Source organism: Cervus elaphus, chromosome 30 (genome assembly GCF_910594005.1).
Source record: "Cervus elaphus chromosome 30, mCerEla1.1, whole genome shotgun sequence".
Taxonomy (NCBI): domain Eukaryota; kingdom Metazoa; phylum Chordata; class Mammalia; order Artiodactyla; family Cervidae; genus Cervus; species Cervus elaphus.
The window spans coordinates 32,560,078-32,581,977 of NC_057844.1; the positions used below are offsets into that span (position 1 = coordinate 32,560,078).

At 41.1% G+C, this 21,900-nt stretch overlaps 1 protein-coding gene across 1 annotated transcript in view; it reads left to right on the top strand.

Moving 5' to 3' along the window:
- Nucleotides 1–21,900, top strand: part of LNX2 (ligand of numb-protein X 2) — an 89,178-nt gene that overhangs the window by 885 nt on the left and 66,393 nt on the right. The window lies entirely within an intron of this gene.

A 21,900-nucleotide genomic window follows, 5' to 3' on the forward strand; every position in this document is an offset into this window, starting at 1 on the left:
TTGAGCGAAAAGCAGTGGCGATTCAGGAGGGGGAAACAGTTGTGAGCTTCGGTTTATTGCAACTGTCTTCGCTTTTAAAATTTCACATTCTGGCCGCAGTCATACTAATTTCTAAATTGGTCTCAGGACAGATTTTGATTTTTTTTTTTCTCTCTTCCTTGCACCATACTGTGACGTAGCCCTGGTGAGTTCATCCCAGTAGATCAATATTGTTTACTTGGATAGATTTGATTCCCATCTCCTCACCCCTTTAGACAATGGACTTTGATCTTGTATCCTTTCTGGCCTGTCCGAGCTTTCTGGAGTCAAGAATAACAAAAGTTGTGCCCTTTTAGCTTGTCCCAGTCCTGCACGTGAGTTTTCCCGTAGGAGTAAAAATGTAGGCCAGTTTGTAACCCAGGCAAAATAACTGCTGCTGCTTTTAATGTGGCCCACCTGTGTGTTAGCATTCCTAATTCTGTGTCTTGTTCCTCTCCTTTTTTCATCAGGTTATACTTTTTCCATTATTTATTCATTCAGCAGATGAGTGTCTTTTGCAAATCGGACATGCTTGGCAAGGGTCAGCTCTTGCCCTGAACTGGCTCACAGTGCTGTTTGGAAGCCGATGTATGCCTCTCTTCGACCAGCCACCTGAAAGCGATTTGAGCGGGTGCTGAGGGACCTTAAAAGAGGGAGAATTTCTGCCTGGAGTTTGTTAGGGAAGGCCTCACACCTGCACTTACTCTTCAGGTGGCTGGGGGATTTTCATTCTCTGCGAAGGGACTAGCATGTAGGGCTTTGCTTTATGAAAGCCGCATCTGGTTACTCTGGCTGAAGAACATGGTGTCTGCGGTTGGAGTCGTGGTCAGGGCCTGGGATGTGTTATTCATTTCGGAGCACTTAGCACTTGGCCTTGCTTACAGTGGGCACTCAAATATTTATTGAACTGAGTTGAACAGGAACATAAAGGATTTTGTATGCCAAATTAAGAAATTTGGACTTGATCCAGTCAGCGATATGGAGCTGCCAAGTTTAAGCAGGAGAATGTCATGATAACATTTGCCTTCCATAAGGATGTCTGCGGCAGGCTGAAGGTTGGTGGGGGTCCAGATGGGAGGTAGGGAGACGGCGCAGGGCCTCTTAAATCCTGGAGGGTTTAAGTGCTCAGCACTTCTCAATTCACATTGTCTGGGTTTGGATCTGGCTCTGTCACTCATTACGTAATCTCTTTCTTCTTTAGGGTCTTCACTTCATAGGATTTGGGGGATAAAGCTTGAAAAACATGTATGTTACTTAGAATAGTGCTTGGCACATAGGAAGGATTTGGTAGATGCTGTTTTTTGTTCTCTGTGAAGGCAGTGGAAGTAGAGATGATGTGGCATCCAGGAGGTATAATTGGTCCAACCAGATAGGTGACTGCGAATGATTAATGAGAGAGGGGTGGTTCGGAGGGTTTTTGACTTGGGGGCATTGGAGTATACTGGTTAAGCTGGCTGTGGAGTCAGAACGGGGTTGAATTCCATCACTTATTCTGAGCACTACTGTCCTCACTGAACTTTGGTTTGCTAACATTTAGAAAATGAAGTATACCTGTCTAGTGGGGTTTGAGGATCAAATGAAATTACGCATTAATGCCCTTGGCAGAGTACCTAGCACATTACAAGTGCTCAATAAATATTGGTTGTTCCTGAAGGGGTTATGACATTAAAGAGCTAGTGGAGTGCTAGAAGTTACGAGAAGGAACAGTTAAGAACAGTCCGTGGTAGGCCTGGGGAAAGGAAGATGGTTTGGGACCAACCCATTGAGGAGCACATAGGTGGTTGAGTCTCTGATGCCATTGTTAGATGTGTCAGGCCAGAGATAGGAAAGAATGGATGATAAAAAGATCAAGAGCTCACATAAAGCCTTTGTGGATGCGGTCAGCTTTACGGGAGATTTGCAGGGGGTAGGCAGGAGTGGGGAAGTTGACATGATTGCAGTGCCAGGAGTGTTGCTGTCACATGCTGGGCGTCTCTAGCCTTAAAATGCGTTTTGGTCACCATCCCAAGGGAAGTCAAGGCTCCTGTAACCTGGTGGGCCCTTTGCCCTCCTCCCCTGCCTCTTTGTCTCCTTTTTGATTGCTCCCCTCAAAATCCTGGTACTTTTAAATTTTATTATGCAGAGCCATTTAATTTCTCCTGGGGCTAAAGTTCTCTTTAGGCCTACCTTCCTATATAAAAATCCAAGATTTCTAGAAGAAATCAGAGGTCTCATCTAATAGATTTACTTAGGAAGTAATGTTGGTTCTAAAAATAGATGTATATAAGCATATTTTAAATACATATCTGTGTATATCTTGTATATACAGGTACAGTTGTAGAAGACTTAGTCAGGCCTAAAATGATTCTGTTAAGGGACCTGGGAGATTGACAAACTCAGTCCCCTTCAGCTTTCCTGTCATATGTCTCTCTTCCTCAGAAAGTACAAAACTGGAAAAATATGTGGTTACATAAGTTTTTTGGTCAGTCAAGTTAGAAGAAACGGCTGTTTTGTGTATTCACTGATGAGAAGTTGTTAGGAATTTTTTAAGAAGCAAATGTTGGTGATGTTCATTATGGTGACAGTGATAGAAGCATCCAGTCAGTGTGTTTTTAAAGAGGCAGATATGTAGGCTCTGTCCTCAGAATGCACACTTCGTAAGAGCAGGGATCCTGATTTGCTCACTGAAGTAGAGTCCCCAGGTCCCAGAACCAAAGATACTAATGTATGCATGAGTAAATGAACTGGATCCATTGACTTTGATCTGTCTTGGCCCACAGACATACTGAAATCTTTGGAACAGTCATTGGTCAGAGGGAAAACAAAAGAGGCGTTTGAGCCAGCCAAGCCGCTTAAAGTACTCTGTGTTCTTATAGAAGATACCGGAACTATAACAGAATTTATGGTCATTATGATTCAGTTATTTTAGTGCCAGCTGCTGTAATTTATTTGCATGATTCCCTTTTTCTCCCCTTTTACTGTGATGGTTGTAGGGTATAGTTGGGAAGAAAGGTTTCTGTAGGGGTATTGCCTTGTTCAGAGCTAAACTGATGACACCTGTATTGTCAATTTGTCCTCTTATTAGTAAAACTCCAGACCCGATAAGAGATGAGAAGAGGAGCAGAAGTGTTGTGGGTGGAGAGGGCCAAGCACAGTTTACACCTTAATTTCCCCACCCTTGAGGTCTCCTTCTATTTTTTCTGATAATCAGGGTCCCTCATCAAAGTAATTTTGTGGGAGAATTTTGTTTCTCAAAATTGGACTGGGAAGGCGAAAGAATTAGAAACAAGTGCAGAAAATAGGCGATAGGCAACTAAAACTTTACCTACACACAATATATATGCCTAACTATACTATAGGAATTACGTATATCGTGTATTTACGTGCTTATCTATGTGTATAAGCATGAACTGTCATGTGTCCACTTAAAAAGCATGCCACTTTTATGTAAACAAATTAGGTTTTGTTTTCTCTATTGAAAGAGTAATCTTAGAGTTCTTTTAAATAGCAAATTTCCCTAAAGTATATAATAGGGGGCATTGTAAAAAAATGTTTATAAACAAACTATGAGGACCTGTATCTTATGTAAAACAGGTGTCTGGTGGTGGTGGTTTAGTAGCTAAGTAGTGTCTGACTCTTGCAACCCCATGGACTGTAGCCTGCCAGGCTCCTTTGTCCATGGGATTCTCCAGGCAAGATTGCTGGAGTGGTTTGCCATTTCCTTCTCTAGGGGATCTTTCCGACCCAGGGATCGAACCTGAGTCTCCTGCATTGCAGGCAGTTTCTTTACCAACTGGACTATAAACAGGTGTCTACTTGGCTTTAATAAAGCTTTCAAAGGCTCTGTTGGTTATCACTTTGTTTTACTGATAAAGTAAGTCTGGTATATATTTTACCCCATGCCCCCTTTACCCCTCAGATTGGAATTTTGGCTACCAAAATTAAAAATTAATCCTTTATCAGAGTTCTTAATCCTGTTCAATTGAACTGTCTAATTATTGAACAAATAAATTGAAGTCCTTATGTCTTATTTCATTGTTTTATTCAAATCATTGCCACTTTTCTTCCACATGATTTTAATGTTTGTAGACTTCCAATTTAATTGTATTCAAAAAGCAGCATACATGATGGGATTGACACTGGGCTGTGTGGGACATAAAACATTCTCTGCCCTTGGAAAGATTAAAATCTTAAAAGACGTTAAGTCAGAGTTAATCATTCTAAGGCAGAAGATAGATGGACCCTGGGTTAGACATTTACAGCTAGCCTCCTGTTTATGCTTTGAGACAAAGATAATAACAGGAACAGGATAAGCAGCTGGATTTAGTCTCCTGTGGACACTAAGATAACAGTGGTGGCAGGAGCAGAGAAGGGCTGAGCCCTGCCTCGGTAAGGAGGTCGCACATTCCTCATTCTTGGGGTCAAGGCAGTCTCCCAGACTACACATGTGCAGAAAGGGTCCTCAGGGGAGGGAACAGTAGCCCATAATATGTCCTGTCAACCTCCCAGAGACCTTCATACTGGAATCCATCTTGGCTAAAAGATACACAGACACACAGGGGAGGGCCATGAGTCAGACCAAGCGTGGGGTTAAAGCAAGTTAATTAGCCGGAGGGAAACAAAGACCCAGAAAACTGCCTCCATATAGCAACCAGGGCTTCCCAGGTGGCTCAGAGGTAAAGGATCTGCCTGCAGTGCAGAAGGCGCAGGTTCAGTCCCTGAGTCGGGAAGATCCCCTGGAGAAGGGAATGGCTACCCACTCTAGTGGGAAATCTTGCCTGGGGAATCCTGCCTGGGAAATCCCATGGATAGAGGAGCTTGGTGGGCTACAATCCATGGGATCACAAAAGAGTTGGACATGACTTCTTGTTTGGTCACTGAGTCATGTCCTCTTTGCAACTATGGACTGCAGCACGCCAGGCTTCCCTGTCCTTCACCATCTCCCAGAGTTTGCTCAAACTCATGTCTGTTGAGTTGGTGATGCCATCCAACCATCTCATCCTTTTGTCTTCAGTCTTTCCCAGCATCAGGGTCTTTTCTAATGAGTCAACACTTCGCATCAGGTAGCCAAAGTGAAGAGCCAACTCATTGGAAAGGACTCTGATGTGACTTAGCAACAAGCCACCCTGAAAGCACCCAACTCTTTCTCTGAGCTCACCTGCATGTATTTTTCTAATAAACACTTTACCAGTTTCTCTGTTTTTGGTCTTTTTGCTAAAACTCCTTTTACAAAGAAGGCAAGAGCCAGGATCCTCCTTCTGGCCACTAGTCCCTGGTGGTCTAGTGGTGACAATTTGGCGCTTTCACTGCCACAGTCTGGGTTTGATTCCTGTTCAGGGAGATACCACTTCAAGCCTCCACCCTCCGTGGCCGCCCCACAGCAGCTCAGAGCATGAGGAACACCTCTGACTTCAAGTACCTTGTCTCCTCGTTAACCTTCACTTCCAGTGTCCTTGGACATTCCCCCAATTCTCCACATTAGACCTTACATTTCTGTATCCTGTCCTCTGACTGCAGCCTCTGAGCCTGTCCTTCCAGCTGTATCACACCCACGGTCACTCTTCGGTGCCCTTTGGGCAGGGACAGTTTGCCTGCCATCCTGTTTATCCCACCTTCCATCCTGTTGTATTAACATCTGTGGGTTTATTTTTGTGTATGGTGTTAGAAAGTGTTCTAGTTTCATTCTTTTACAAGTGGTTGACCAGTTTTCCCAGCACCACTTGTTAAAGAGGTTGTCTTTTTTCCATTGTATATCCTTGCCTCCTTTGTCAAAGATAAGGTGTCCGTAGGTTCGTGGATTTATCTCTGGGCTTTCTATTCTGTTCCATTGATCTATAAAATAAACTCAAAATGGATTAAAGATCTAAATGTAAGACCAGAAACTATAAAACTCCTAGAGGAGAACATAGGCAAAACACTCTCCAACATAAATCACAGCAAGATCCTCTATGACCCACCTCCCAGAATATTGGAAATAAAAGCAAAAATAAACAAATGGGACCTAATGAAACTTAAAAGCTTTTGCACTACAAAGGAAACTATAAGTAAGGTGAAAAGACAGCCCTCAGATTGGGAGAAAACAATAGCAAATGAAGAAACAGACAAAGGATTAATCTCAAAAATAAACAAGCAACTCCTGCAGCTCAATTCCAGAAAAATAAATGACCCAATCAAAAAATGGGCCAAAGAACTAAACAGACATTTCTCCAAGGAAGACATACAGATGGCTAACAAACACATGAAAAGATGCTCAACATCACTCATTATTAGAGAAATGCAAATCAAAACCACAATGAGGTACCATTACACGCCAGTCAGGATGGCTGCTATCCAAAAGTCTACAAGCAATAAATGCTGGAGAGGGTGTGGAGAAAAGGGAACCCTCTTACACTGTTGGTGGGAATGCAAACTAGTACAGCCACTATGGAGAACAGTGTGGAGATTTCTTAAAACACTGGAAATAGACCTGCCATATGACCCAGCAATCCCACCTCTGGGCATACACACTGAGGAAACCAGATCTGAAAGAGACACGTGCACCCCAATGTTCATCGCAGCACTGTTTATAATAGCCAGGACATGGAAGCAACCTAGATGCCCATCAGCAGACGAATGGATAAGGAAGCTGTGGTACATATACACCATGGAATATTACTCAGCTGTTAAAAAGAATTCATTTGAACCAGTCCTAATGAGATGGATGAAACTGGAGCCCCTTATACAGAGTGAAGTAAGCCAGAAAGATAAAGAACATTACAGCATACTAACACATATATATGGAATTTAGAAAGATGGTAACGATAACCCTATATGCAAAACAGAAAAAGAGACACAGAAATACAGAACAGACTTTTGAACTCTGTGGGAGAATGTGAGGGTGGGATGTTTCAAAAGAACAGCATGTATACTATCTATGGTGAAACAGATCACCAGCCCAGGTGGGATGCATGAGACAAGTGCTCGGGCCTGGTGCACTGGGAAGACCCAGAGGAATCGGGTGGAGAGGGAGGTGGGAGGGGGGATCGGGATGGGGAATACGTGTAAATCTATGGCTGATTCATATCAATGTATGACAAAACCCACTGAAATGTTGTGAAGTAATTAGCCTCCAACTAATAATAATAAAAAAAAAAAACATCTGTGGGATCTATATTTAAGTGCCTGGAATATGCCTCCCTGGCACCTTAGCTTTGCTTGAACTTGCTTTTGTTCTGTGCTTGCTTCATTAACTCTGCTTCTCCCTGAGTTATTTTGGCAACCCTGTTAGAAGGCCAGGCGCAGGGAATCACCCCTCAAACAGCCCCTGCCCTGCTTTCCCCTCAGGCAGTTCCCTTTATTTGGCACCTACTGAGTGCTGTGACACTGAGCTCAGAGTTCAGTGGGCTGCAGTGTCTGACAGAGCTGACATTCTAGAGGATATGGAAATTTGGCAAATAGCAGCACACATTATAGTCACAAATATGGTAAGTGCTTTGACGAGACAGAGAGCTGTGCTGTCCAGCATGGTAGTCACCTGAATGTGCAGCTCCTAAAACGTTCCTGATCTGAATTGAGATGTGCTATCACTGCACCCTTCACGATTTTGAAGACTGAGTACCCAAAATGGTAAAATAGCTCAGTAAGTTTTTATATTGATTACAGGTTGAAATGATATCCTGGATATGTTGGGTCAAATAAAATATTCAAACTAGTTCATTCACTTGGCTGCTAGAATATTTAACATGGCAGGTGTGGTTCACCTTCGGTTGGGTAGCTCTGGCATGGGGTGTTGTCAAGGGTATAACAAGGGAAACTGACTTAGTGTCTGGGAAGCTGGCTGTCCCTGGAACCACCCCGAGGAAGTTGTCTTTGAACCGATATCTGGTTGCGTGGATGTCACAGGTAAAGCCTTCTCAGAGGAAGCAGCAGAGGCGGGTGGCATTTTGCAGGAGGGTGAGGAGGTGGGTAGCAGAAAGTTGGGAAAGTGTGATGGGAGATAGGGCCTGGGAGGTAGGTAGGGCCGGGTCATGTGGGCCCTGTTGGCCCTAATCAGGCTCTTGTTCTTCCTTTCTCCTGAATGATTCTAGACTGTCCTCATTCAGAAACCTTTTACCAAACCCTCTCTTTTGCAGCCTGCAGATAATCTGGTCAGTTCATGAGGACCTGGTTTGATTTAGCAGATTTCTGTCCCTCCCTTTCCCAGCTTGTCTGGATAAGTCTCAGTTGTGTTAAAGGCTCATTTTTCCATGTGCCCGTGATCCCATCCTTCAGTCTCTTTTGGAGAGTTTCATCAGTTAACCTCCTTCTGTACTGAGTCTCTCTCTCCCTGATGGCTTTTTCACCTACAAATATACTCCAGTTCCAAACTTGTAAAACAAAGCACCATTGACCTCACATCCCCTCTAGTTATTGTTCCTAAAAAGTAACGAAATATTTTACAATTTAATATTTAAAATGTGTAATGTGTTAACATGTCAATATAATTATATTGATTGAAATATGGTTATACAGTTGATTGTCCCTTGAACAACGTGGGGATGAAGGGCACTGATCCTCCCAGGCAGTTGAAAGTCCATGTACAACTTATGGTCAGCCCTCCCTGTCCACAGTGCTCTGTATCTGATGATTTCAAGTGCAGACCATGTAGTACTGTAGTATTTACTGTTGGAAACAAGCTGTGTGTAAGTGGACCCATGTAGTTCAAACTTGTGTTGTTTAAGGCTCAACTATATTTTACACATATAGCCTATCTCTTCAAGAAAATTGGTGATACGAAGGGAACATTTCTTGCAAAGATGGGCACAATAAAGGACAGAAATGGTATGGACCTAAGAAGCAAAAGGTATTAAGAAGAGGTGGCAAGACTACACAGAAGAACTATACAAAAAAGATCTTCATGACCCAGATAACCACAACGGTGTGATCACTCACCTAAAGCCAGACATCCTAGAATGTGAAGTCAAGTAGGCCTTAGGAGGCATCACTATGAACAAAGCTAGTGGAGGTGATGGAATTCCAGCTGAGCTATTTCAAATCCTGAAAGATGATGCTGTTACAGTGTTGTACTCAATATGTCAGCAAATTTGGAAAACTCAGCAGTGGCCACAGGACTGGAAAAGGTCAGTTTTCTTTCCAATCCCAAAGAAAGGCAATGCCAAAGCATGTTCAAACTACTGCACAATTGCACTCACCTCACACGCTAGCAAAGTAATGCTCATAGTTCTCCAAGCCAGGCTTCAACAGTATGTGAACCGTGAACTTCCAGATGTTCAAGCTGGTTTTAGAAAAGGCAGAGGAACCAGAGATAAAATTGTTAACATCCGTTGGATCATCAGAAAAGCAAGAGAGTTCCAGAAAAACATCTATTTATCTGCTTTATTGACTATGCCAAAGCCTTTGACTATGTGGATCACACAGCTATGGAAAATGCTGAAAGAGATGGGAATACCAGACCACCTTACCTGCCTCCTGAGAAATCTGTATACAGGTTTCTCAACTGTTGTTAAGAAGCAACACTTAGAACTGGACATGGGACAACAGACAGTTCCAGATAGGGAAAGGAGTACATCAAGGTTGTATATTGTCACCCTGCTAATTTAACTTCTATGCTGAGTATATTATGTGAAATGCTGGGCTGGATGAAGCACAAGCTGGAATCAAGATTGCCAGGAGAAATATCAATAACCTCAGATATGCAGATGACATCACCTTTATGGCAGAAAGTGAAGAGGAACTAAAGAGCCTGATGGAAGTGAAAGAGGAGAGTGAAAAAGTTGGCTTAAAACTCAGCATTCAAAAAACTAGGATCATGACATTCAGTCCCATCACTTCATGGCAAGTAGATGGGGAAACAATGGAAACAGTGAGAGACTGTTTTTCAGTAGTTCAGTTCAGTTGCTCAGTCGTGTCTGGCTCTTTGAGACCCCATGAACCGCAGCACGCCAGGCCTCCCTGTCCATCACCAACTCCCGGAGTCCATCCAGACACCATGTCCATCAAGTCGGTGATGCCATCCAACCATCTCATCCTCTGTCATCCCCTTCTCCTCCTGCCCTCAATCTTTCCCAGCATCAGGGTCTTTGCAAATGAGTCAGCTCTTCGCATCAGGTGGCCAAAGTATTGAAGTTTCAGCTTCAACATCAGTCCTTCCAATGAACACCCAGGACTGATCTCCTTTAGGATGGACTGGTTGGATCTCCTTGCAGTCCAAGGGACTCTCAAGAGTCTTCTCCAACACCACAGTTCAAGAGCATCAGTTCTTCGGTGCTCAGCTTTCTTTATAGTCCCAACTCTCACATCCATACATGACCATTGGAAAAACCATAGCCTTGACTAGATGGACCTTTGTTGGCAAAGTAATGTCTCTGATTTTTAATATGCTATTTTGGGGGGCTCCAAAATCAGTGCAAATGGTGACTGCAGCCATGAAATTAAAAGACGCTTGCTCCTTGAAAGAAAAGCTATGACCAACCTAGACAGCATATTAGAAAAGCTATGACCAACCTAGACAGCATATTAGAAATCCATCCTAAAGGAAATCAGTCCGGACTATTCATTGGAAGGACTGATACTGAAGCTGAAACTCCAATACCTTTGGCCACCTGATGAGAAGAACTGACTCACTGGAAAAGACCCTGATGCTGGGAAAGATTGAAGGCAGGAGGAGAAGGGGATGACAGAGGATGAGATGGTTGGATGGCATCACTGACTCAATGGACATGAATTTGAGCAAGCTTCAGGAGTTGGTGATGGACAGGGAAGCCTGGCGTGCTGCAGTCTGTGGGGTCGCAAAGAGTCGGACATGAGTGAGTGACTGAACTGATCTTAGTGCATATACTAAATTTTCAGTGTGTAAAGTAAAAGGAATCTTATCAAGATAGTAATAATCTAACAAAAATATTTTATACTGCTTTAGTTTTTATTGTGGTAGAAAAACCATGTTGCATAAAATTGACTATCTTGACGACTTTAAGTGCATAGGTCAGGAGTCTGAGGTGTGTTCACATTGATGTACAGCATGTTTCCAGGACATTCTCATTTTGCAGAACTGAAACTCTGGACCCATAACGACAGCTCCCCGTTTCCGCCTCCCCCTTTGTCCCTGGTAACTATCATTCTGTTTTCCATTTATATGGATTTGATTACTTTAGATACCTCATGTAATTAGAACCATATAGTATTTGTCTTTTTGAAACTGGCTTCCTTCACTTCATATAGTATAATGACCTCACAATTCATCCATGATGTAGTATGTGATAGGATTTTCTTCCTTTGGAAGGTTGAATATTCCTCTGTATGTCTATACCCTCCCTCTGTTGATGGACATTTGGGTTGCTTCCATCTCTTGGCTGTTGTGATCAGTGTTGCAGTGAACATGAGTGTACAGATCTCTCTTTGAGACCCTGCTTTCAGTTCTTTTGAATCCCAGTTCTTTCAGTCCTAGACGTGGATTTGCTGGATCATGTGGTAGTTCTACTTTTAATTTTTTTAAAAGTAGTTTTCCATAGCTGCTATACAGTTTTAAAATCTCAACAACAGTACTCAGGGGTTCCACTTTCTCTGCATCCTTACCAACCTTTTATCCTGATTTTTTCAGTAGTAAATATCTTAACAGGTATGTAGAGATATCTCATTGTGGTTTTCATTTGCATTTCTCTGATTAGTGATGTTGAGCATCTTCTCATTATGCTTGTTGACCACTTGTAGATCATCTTTGGGGAAATATCTATTCAAGTCTTTGGCCCATTATGAAATTGTGTTATTTTATTTTTGTTGTTGATTTGTAGGCATTCTTTATGTGTTTGGATAGTAACACCTTATCAGATATAAATTTGTGAATGCGTTTTCACTTCATTGATGTGTCCCTTGTTTTTGATATACTCCTATTTGTCAATTATTGCTTTTATTTCCTGTGCTTTTGGTGTCCTATTCAAGAAATCTCTACCAAACCTGATGTCATGGAACATTCTCCCTATATTTTGTTCTAGGAGTTTCATAGATTTTAAAATCCACATAAATCATATTTTGGATATGGTGTAAGTAGGGGTCCAAACAAAATATTTGAACATATTTTTGAGACCGTATGTAAAAGCAAAAGGTCTGAAATACATGGAATAGTTTTAGTGGGAGGAGGAAATGGATGATATTGATGAAGGACACAGTTCTCAAATGGTACTTACTACAGGTGGTCCTTGAACAACAGGGGTTTTAGCTGTGTGGGCCCACTTATTTGTGGATTTTTCTTCTCAATAAATAGTGCTGCAGTACTACCCGGCCTGAGGTTAGGGAACCACAGATGCCAAGGTCCTGCTACAAAGTTTAATGGATTTTCAACTGGAATTTCTCTTTTCTTTTTGTATCTTATACTTGTGAGACACCAGTATGGAAACAGTCAGCAGTCTAGGGCTAGCTGAAGCTAAAAAATAAGGTGATTGGGAAGGACCCAGATATCAGACTGCATATGGTTGCTTTCTGTGTGTCTCCTACTAAATATGTAAGGTCAGTAGTCTGCCTTTTAAGACCATTCTGTTGGGGGCCCTTTAGTAAGATTTCAGAAGTATCCATCGCAGTTAGATCTCATATGAAATATTTATTAATCTCATTAATTTCTCTAATTTTAGGCTCTGTGCTTTCATTATAGATGAGATACATTAATTGATACTTCAATAGACTAATTTCAGAGTTTGTTAAAAATAAATATCGTTTTTCTGGGTCTCTGACCTGTTCTTTTTCCAGGTATATGGAGTATATTAGTCAGCATCTTTTAATGATTTGTCCACCTTTGAAGGTTTTGTTGTTGTTTAATTATATGTATCCGACTCTTTTGCGGCCCTGCAGACTGTAGACCCCCAGGCTCATCTGTCCATGGAATTTCCCAGGCAAGAATACTGTAGTGGGTTGTCACTTCCTACTCCAGGGGATTGTCCCAGCCCAGGGATTGAACCTGTGTCTCTTGCATCTCCTGCATTGGCAGGCAGGTTTTTTTTTTTTTTTTTTTTTTAACCACTGAGTCACCAGGAAAGCCCTTTGAAGGTGTATAATAACATTAAGAAAACTTTCAGGACTTATTCTGAAAATCTGGATGGTGAGTTTTAATATATTGTAGCTATTTACACAGAGGACTAAAAATTTTTTTAATGAAACCATTCTGTAGGATACAGAAGAATGATAAAATCTCAGCTTATACCTAATGTGTATTAACTTTTTTCTTATAAAAGGTTTACATGTTATAAAGTTGCTCAGTGTGATTTTAGTCTGTGACAATGTGACTTAATTTTCCTTCTTTATAGTTTGGATTCAGAGGCAGTAAATCAAACCTGATCCTGGAAGAAAGCAAACTAGACCATTAGGTAGTTCTGAAAATGCTTGTTTGTAGTACAGAGTTCTTTACGTGTCCATAAAGAATTACTCTTGGTTACTTGAGCCTCTCGAAAACAAAATTGCTCTGTTAATAGAAAACAGATTGCTCTCACAGCATACTAGGATTTAAGGAAAGATAATCTATGTGGGAGATAAAGTTTGATGTTCTTGATAATATTTGTAATTCAATATTAAATTAGTAACATCACCATCTTAAAGAATGTCTGTTTTCTTAAAGAATTGAAAAAAATCAGAAATTGAGATGAATCAGATTACAGTTTTATTACAGTTACTATATTTTGATGCAAATATGGTATTTAAATGGTAAAACATAAGCATAGAGAGTATTGTGGCAAGGTGAAAGTTAATAATTACAGTTCTAAATTGTAGGTAAAGAGTGGGAGCCACCCTGGTGGCTCAGTGGTAAAGAACCCACCTGCCAATGCAGGAGATGCAGGTTCAGTCCTGGGTCAGGAAGATCCCTTGGAGGAGGGCATGGCAGCCCAGTCCAGTATTCTTGCCTGGGAAATCCCATGGACAGAGGAGCCTGGCGGGCTACAGTCCATAGGGTTGCAAAGAGTTGGACACAACTGAGCGACTAAATAGCAACAAAGGTAGAGAGTAGTCTCGAGCAAATTTCAGTATTTTTATGACTTGTCCGTCCGGAGACAGCTGAGGTGTCTTTTCTCCTGCTGACTATTCATTGAATGTCTGTTACACGCCAAGCACTGTTCTAGGTGGTAAGACAATTCCGTGAACAAGACAAAGTAGGTGTAAGAACAAGAACAAACTCTTGTTCTTACAGAGTTTACATGCAGCGGGGCAGGCAGATTAATGAGAAGCATAGTGACAAATGCTGGGAAGAGAATCAGATAGTGTGGTCAGATCTCAGCGATCTGTTACACTGGTGGCTAAAATCTACAGCTGGTCTTCTGATTCAGCTATTAATATTTCAGCTATTAGTTATCTTCTTCACCAGGAAAACTTCTTGCTAACACTGCCCAAAGGACACCAATAGTCCCATCTGTTTGTTGCCCTTTCGAACCCTCTCCTGGAGGTTTTTCACCTGGTCAAATGACTACAAAGCGGAAGTGGGAAGGAAGGAAGAGGAGAAGCAGGGCATCTGGAAAACTGTGTCTCAGATAATCTGGCTCTGTGTGAAGCTGAGGCTTTGTTGAGTTTGTACCTGTCAGTCTCTCAAACAGCACTTACTGTTTGTAGGTTCTGAATTGAGAAAAACAGAACCCTGCCAGTTATTAGGAAAAGGACCAAGGGAAAATGATTTTATCAATCCTTGCAGTTTTATTTTTAAAGTTTCTCACATCATTTGAAAAATCCATCGTCTGTGTCACTTTATATGTCAGCTGGTGAGACTGTCTTTACAGTTGATGTGTAAGACGTTCATGCCCTGCTTTTTTTGGTACAGAAGAGTTTTCAGTGTGACCCATGACTCATCAGTTGACGTTGCAGAGCATTTTTAGAAACAAAGAATGCAATAGCAGATTTCCCCTGAGCAGCACTAATGCAAGTAAATACAAGAAAACACAGTGGTCTGTATCTCCTGGTGTTATTACAGCTGTATGTTGATTCTTAGAAAAGTGTTACAACCCTGGACATTTCAAAGAACTTGAGTAGAATAGGTATAAAACATGTTGTGGATCCTGAAAAAGATTCTTACTATGCAGCAGTCACTACATTTCTCCCTTTCTTAGTATATAAAGTCACTTTGTAGATAAATACAGTACTTTAATATTAGGCTTGTGTTTTACTTACTTATTTCTGAAACAGATTAAGCAGTGAAGAAAAGGCATTATCTTGGGGATACTACGTCATTTTTAGTGCTTCATAAAATTGTTTTTATTTTTGATGTGGACATCTTGTTTGTTCACTTAGCTTTTTAATTTCATGTATGTGAGAATCAAGCGTGGCTGCTAGTTTATTGTTGTTTAGTCACTCAGTCGTGTCTGACTCTGCGACCCCATGGACTGTAGCCTGCCAGGCTCCTCTGTCCATGGGATTTCCCAGGCAAGAATTCTGGAGTGGGTTGCCATTTCCTTCTCCAGGGGATCTTCCTGACCCAGGGATTGAACCCTCCTCTCCTGCATTGCAGAAGGATTCTTTACTGCTGAGCTGCCTGGGAAGCCCTACCTCTGACTTTACCTCCTTTTGTATGAGCTCCTGCCATGGCATACCCCCACACACATAAAAGTCAGTGTGTACAAATAGATACTTAATGAAAGCAAAACTTGCACTTCTTTTTTCCAACAACCCAGCTCCTCCAAAGTTGACTGTCACTAGTTTTTTCTCTCTAGCCATGCTTTACACCTATAAACCTATGTGTGTATCTATACAGACATTTTTAAACGCATACTGTTCTGTACCTTGATTTAAATTAGCTCAAAATTTGTTAAGTTGCTAGTCTTTTTGAAATTTAACTTAGTCGTTTGTTTGTTGGTCTCATCTGAGTTATATTACTTTAACAAAAATTGTTTCTCTTGAAAAACTTGTAAACATTACCATGCAGAGGTTTTCTCTGCTGATTATGATTCTAGAAAAAGAAAGATTTGACCTTTTTTGAAACTATAAACCATGCCTTGTTGCTTATTCCTTTTCAAGGGGTATGCTGAACATCATAAAAATTTATTTATGGCGACCTAAGAGAAAATGGAGCATTTTCTGGTTTCTACAGCCATGGAAGAGTAGCTGTTTGGTACATTTTATATTTTGCTGAAAATCTTGGTTATTAGAGGCTATTCAGTAAAAATTATGATGAATTAAAAACTACTTGTTTAGCAAATCTCCTTGCTGATTTGAAATGTCTTGGTGCATCTTACAGTGTTCATCAGTTCTATAGATTGTATCTTTACAGCATTAACATTTGTAGTGGGCACTGTTAGGGTACTTTCCAGTTTGAGAAGTGTTGAGTGCATTGATTTTATTCTAAAAGCAGAGGGAAAAGCAGTCTTTTCCTTGAATTCAATTAGAATACAGTGTTAGATGTGGAGGGGAAAAAAGTAAATTGATTTAGTGATTTAAGACTATCACCCTAGATAGCTTTAATATTTTCACTGTATACGGCCTTCCTTTTGGTTGTGAAATGTTATTGGGCAGAACTGTAGAACTGCAGATGTGAATCATTGCAATAACTACCGTTTGAATGACAACTCTGGCTGTCACCCTACTGGGAGCCTGAAGCACCCCGCATGGAGACGCCCACCCATTGCACCCCCGGCATGTATAGCCCTTGCTTCGGGGCTTCTTTCCTGCCTGAGTGAGTTCACAGCTAGGCTTCTATGACTCCGTGTCGTTATGTAATGGCTACCTTCTGGTTAGGTGGTCAGTGCTCTGAGGGATGGCCCTTCTTAATCTATCAGATACACTTTTTATCTTCGTATAGTGTATGGATACACGTGACACTATGTATAGTATATAGTGCATGACACTAAAGGAAGTGAGAAAATTTGTGGATTGGAGAAGTGAAATCAGTGAGGATTGTAAGTAATAACAGAGAGTTAAGTCAGAACAAAATTCTGCAGAGTGAAATTGGTAGAACTTTATAATGGGCCAGTTGTGGGAGGTGAGGGTGAGGGCTGCATCACAGACAACCTCTAACTATCTGGATTCCCTGGTGTCTCAGAGGGTGGAGAATCTGCCTGCAATGCAGGAGACCTGGGTTCTATCTGTGGGTCAGGAAGATCTCCTGGAGGAGGGAATAGCTACCCACTCCAGTATCCTTGCCTGGAGAATCCCATGTTCAGAAGAGCCTGGCAGGCTACAGTCCATGGGGTCTCAAAGAGTCAGACACAACTGAGCGACATACACTCTCCATGACCACATAACCAGTGTTGGGGAGCTTATTCACTAGAGGGGGACTGAGTTTTGGTGGAAATGATCTTGGGTTTGATTCTGAACATGTTATGCTATCTCTGAGGCAACTAGGTATGTATTTTGTTTTATCAAACTATGAAGGAAGACACCTCCCCCCACATAGTTTTTTTGTGACTCCTATTTGTTTTCTCAGTCCTGTAAGTGTAGTATGATTTAGGTGTCCCTGGTCCTTGTCTGCCTGATGATCTTCCTGATCCTGTTTCTGTACCAAATAATTTAGATGGACAGGTTGAATAAGCTCAAGATCAATTATATTCTTTTATGTTGCTCTTGAGGTATACTTAACAGTCCACAATGGATGTTTGTTACAAAACACAAGTCAGAAGGTGACATTAGTAAATATTGAGGTTTACTGCTCCTTTCCCTGTTCTCACACTACCCTCTGTCCGTGGCCTCAGTGCCTCCATATACTAAAAACTCCGTACATCCCTCATGCAGACCTGTCCTCTTGCCTGTCCACTGGACCTGGGTCCCCGTTTGGATGGCCATCTCTCACAGTCACGTCACACTATGTCATGACCTCTCCTCCACCAGACCCTAGGGAATGGCACTGCCCGCTGTTTTAAAAGCCCGAGAGTGACCTAGACATCTTCTTCTCTCACCGTCAGCCACGCCCCCCCAATACCTAATTCATCCATCTAACCTTATAAATCTCTCAGACTGCTCCCTTTACAACTCCACCATATGAGTTCAAATTGGCTTTTTTTCCCTTGGACTACTCTGCTGGCTTTTTAACCAGACCTCCCCCATCTTTTAGTATATCCGGAATGCAGATCTCATCGTGTCAGTCTCCATAAATAACCCTTCAGTTGCTGCTTTCTGTTTATAGGATAAAGACCCGGATCCTTAACATTGTCCATGGTGCTTTGTGAGTTACTCGTGTCCCCGCAGACTCCCCAGCTTTCCTCACACCCTCTGATGAGCTTTCTTTCTGTTTCCTTGACATTCAAGTACTTTGAGCCTCCTTGTCCTGCTTTCCTAATAACACATTATGTATTTTCCTGGCTCTTATACATCTGTGTCCCTGGCTGCTTAGTGTCTGCACTGGAGAAGCTCTGTGAGGGCAGGCGCTGTGAGTGCTCCATAGTCACCCAGTCACCTGGCAGGCAGCATGATTGACAAATATGGGTTGAATGAATTGTGAATTTTCTGGCACTCAGTTTCTGTACCTGTTATGTGCCATGTTTAGTAAAGTAAAAGGGGTCAACAAGGTGAATTTAAAAAAATGCATTATGTCTTACTGTTATGTTCTTTGACTTCAATCGGTTTCCATGGAAACAGGAAGCAAAAGATTGGGCTGCTATAATAGTCTCTGGGTGATGTTTGCTGCCATTGTTAACCAACACCCAGAAACTTAAATATTTAGATCTGTGTTTCTTGAGTTTACCATCCCAAGTGTAAAAATTTGAGGAAAGTTGTCAACTATTCACTTTTTTTTCCTGGTATTCTTTTGAAGCTCTTTATTAAAACAGTTTGTCAGAGAGCAAAGAGTTGCTAAAACACAAGGATTGTTCTGACTAGATACCTTTGTTGTTTGCTTTCATTTGTATTGTTTGTCACTTGTTTTCTCTCTCTCTCTCTTTTTTCTTTCTTAATTAATACTTTGTAAATAAGTGTTTTAGTTGACGTTTACACTGGTAGAACAGATTTATATTGTTTGTAAAATAAGTGAACTTCTCGTACTGGGAATCTTAAGGTCAGATTGCACTGAGGATGATAGTAGGGAATAGAGATAGTTATATCTCAAATTATGTAACCCAGAGCTATTGGCAAAAAAAAAAAAAACAGTGGGAATATAGATCTTGAGACATTAATATACACAGTAGTAGTAGATGGCCTTGGATGGCAGTGTTGTTGCAATGAGGAAGCATAAAGACTCCTTTTGTACCATAAAGGCACAGGAAGAAAGCTCTAAACATAGTTAAAACCCTTACACAGTACTCTCTCGGTACACACGACGACTGGTTCCAGGACCCCCAAGGTCACCAAAATCCAGGGGTTCTCAAGTCCCTGATATAAAATGGCATAGTATTTGCAAATAATACTATATGCATCTTCTCATACCTCACATCATTTCCAGGTTACTTATAATACCTAATGCAAGGTATAATGGTATATGAATAGTTATAAATACAGTGAAAAAGCTTTATAAATAATTGCTGGTTTGCAGTAAATTCAGATTTTCCTTTTGGGGACTTGCTGAAATTTGTTCTCTTGGATATTTTCCACCTGACGTTGATTGGTTTCAGTGAATCTACAGAGGGCTGACTGGCCACCCTTTTATTTAAGAAGGCATTCAGAGCTTTGTGCTCCACTGCAAATGTAAGTGAATGTTTTCCAGAAAGTATTTAGAAAGATTGATGAGCAGCTCAAAAATGGAGATGCTCTGTGGTTATATTTATTCAGATTGATTTTGATATCTGAATGCAGAAGCACAAAGGTATTTTAATTTTGTGGTTGTAAAAAGGAATGTCGATTTTGAAAGTTTTATTTTATTACGGTAAAAATTAAAATATAAAATTGTGGAAAATTCCTGTGAGATTAAGAAATCAAGTCCATCCAGCATTCTGGCCCTTCTATAAATAGCAGCATGTGTTTTCTTCTGGAAACTAGCCTCCCAGATGCGAACAACAGAAGATAAGTTATTTTCCTATAGCTCTATCATACATTTATTTGTATGACTATATGTGCACATGTGTGTGCTCACTTGTGTCTGTCTCTTTGTGACCCCATGGACTATAGCCCACCAGGCTCCTCTGTCCATTGAATTTTCCAGTGAAGAATGCTGGAGTGGGTTGCCATTTCCTCCTCCAGGGGATCTTCCTGACCCAGGGATCAAACCTGCATCTCCTGCATTGCAGGCAGATTCTTTTACCACTGAGCCACCAGGGAAACCCATGAACATATGTATGTGTGTGTGTATACTGGAGAGTGTATACCACCTCTATATATTTACTTTGTTACTTAAGTACAGTATGTACTTTTAAAATTATAGCTCTGGAGTCATAGTGCCTGATTTGAATCGTGGTTGCACCAGTTACTAGCTTTGGGCTCTTGGGCAACTTAATGTTTCTTATTTTTCAGTTTCCTCATCTGAGAAATGGGGATGCTGATGATATCAAACTGAGGGTTATCATGAGGTTTGAATCTGTTAATTCCCCAGTTTAGTTAATGCCATGCCTGATAGAGGATAAATAAATATTAGCTCTTACAATTATCTCCTGAAACCCAATCCTTCTAGATGTCAAAATTGCCCTCATGAGTTAATCCTTGTTTAATTTAGACTGTGTGTTTCTTTATGACATGAGTCATATCCCTTTTGTCTAACAGCAGAAATGCTAATAATTCTGTCCCATCACATGTTCTAGTGCCTTTCACTCATTCTCATTTTAGTTGCCTGCTTCTCAGTCTTTTTCTGACTACACTGTGTTTTCTTTGAGGTTATCGGGCATTGATTGACATTTCACTCAGGTGTATGGTCACTAGGTGTTGAGCACAGTGTTTGCCTTTTGGTTGTAAACAATGCTGTGACTCCTTTTCTCTGAACAGTCCCCACTCCGCACCCATCACGGTGCTTCCCGGAGTGTTTGAGCTGAAAGAAGCTTAATGGATTGTCCAGCCCAGAGCCCTGGTTGTTCAAAGCAGAAGGCTGGGGCTCAGACCACACTCCTGCTGAGGATGGACTTTTTTTTTTTTAATCTTGAAAGGTCTTTATTTTTAACAGAGTATAATTCACAGACTAAAACAGTAAATGGACTTTTAAATTGGGGAAATTGTAGGAAATTCTTAGATTTATGACTGAGAAACTCACCTGAATTATAGGGAACATACATATATTTTGATGGAACATAGGAGAAAAGTTCACTTACAGGTCTTTTTTCTTGGCTACGTCTGTGATGGTTTTGGTTTGTGAACCCCTTCTTCTATCCTCTTGCCCCTCTTTTCTTTTATTTCCACGTCCTAAAACGCTGCGGAAATCCACTTTTCCTTTGACTATTTTACATCACTTGATAGAAATTTATTTCCTTAAAGAGGTTTTGTTTCAAAAGGAAATAGGTAAGGGTGGAAAAGGTAATATGAAATGGAGGAAGGAAAGGACATAGAAAAGGAAAAAAATGGTTAAGAAAACAAAATGTATCAGACAAAATTAATCACCTGCACTAGACCATTCAGGTATGACCTAAATCAAATCCCTTATGATTATACAGTGGAAGTGAGAAATAGATTTAAGGGACTAGATCCGATAGACAGTGCCTGATGAACTATGGATGGAGGTTCGTGACATTGTCCAGGAGACAGGGATTAAGACCATCCCCATGGAAAAGAAATGCAAAAGAGCAAAATGGCTGTCTGAAGAGGCCTTAAAAGTAGCTGTGAAAAGAAGAGAAGCGAAAAGGAGAAAAGGAAGGATATTCCCATCTGAATGCAGAATTCCAAAGAATAGCACGCAGAGATAAAAAAGCCTTCCTCAACGGTCAATGCAAAGAAATAGAGGAAAACAACAGATGGGAAAGGCTAGAGATCTCTTCAAAAACATCAGAGATACCAAGGGAGCATTTCATGCAAAGCTGGGTTCAGTAAAGGACAGAAATGGTATGGACCTAATAGAAGCAGAAGATATTAAGAAGAGGTGGCAAGAATACACAGAAGAACTGTACAAAAAAGATCTTCACGACC